General features: G+C 44.6%; 1 non-coding gene across 1 annotated transcript; it reads left to right on the forward strand.

The window, feature by feature from the left end:
• The first annotated feature begins 464 nt into the window (after positions 1–464).
• Positions 465–537, forward strand: trnar-ucu (transfer RNA arginine (anticodon UCU)). The gene has a single exon. It is a non-coding gene; the product is annotated as a tRNA-Arg (tRNA).
• The last annotated feature ends 270 nt before the right edge of the window (positions 538–807 follow it).

The following is an 807-nucleotide window of genomic DNA, read 5'->3' on the forward strand; positions in this document are numbered from 1 at the left end:
TTTTTAACGATGATTATTCGAAACTTACACAAGATAATTCTAGGAATTGGGAGATCTTGGGGTGAATTGTCTGAAAGAGACAGCACAGCCACAATGGGCTGAATTCCTGCTATGATTCTGTTGATTTGTCCTCAATGCAGCTGTTTGCAACATCTCCACTTACATCTTCCCCACGAACTGCAAATATCTTCAAGGTGCTGCACAAAATAACATTGAGCCCTTTGCTGTTTTCTTGTCTGCTCCATATTCCACAGACTTGAGTTTTGCAACATTGGAGTTTGGTTAATTTCTCATCTGACGGTTTGGGGACAAATGGGAAGTGAGATTGATTAATCAAGCAGCCAACAATTCAGCATGAGATGGTAGGGGTCAAAAACAATCAGTGAGAGTATAACACTCAGAAACACACAGTATGAGAGGTCGGGTGCAGTACATAAAGGCTGTGATATTCTGCCTTCTGTGTGACCCCAGTGGCCTAATGGATATGGCACTGGCCTTCTAAGCCAGGGATTGTGGGTTCGAGTCCCATCTGGGGTGTCCGTCACTTGCCCTTCGTCAACTTGATTTCTAATCTACTTTGGGAAAATCTGCATTCAGTTGATGAGAAGTGGTGCCCAACATCTTCTTGCACAAGATTTGCAGGATTGAGGTGAATTATATGAAAGAGAAAACACAGTCACAATGGCTGAAAACCTGCTGAGATTCTCCTGGGGATGGCATGGTGGCTCAGTGGGTAGCACTGCTGCCTCACAGTGTCAGGGACCTGGCTTTGATTCCTCCCTTGGGTGTCTGTTTGTGTAGAGTTTG

This window comes from Chiloscyllium punctatum, chromosome 18, assembly GCF_047496795.1.
Source record: "Chiloscyllium punctatum isolate Juve2018m chromosome 18, sChiPun1.3, whole genome shotgun sequence".
In the NCBI taxonomy this organism is placed as follows: domain Eukaryota; kingdom Metazoa; phylum Chordata; class Chondrichthyes; order Orectolobiformes; family Hemiscylliidae; genus Chiloscyllium; species Chiloscyllium punctatum.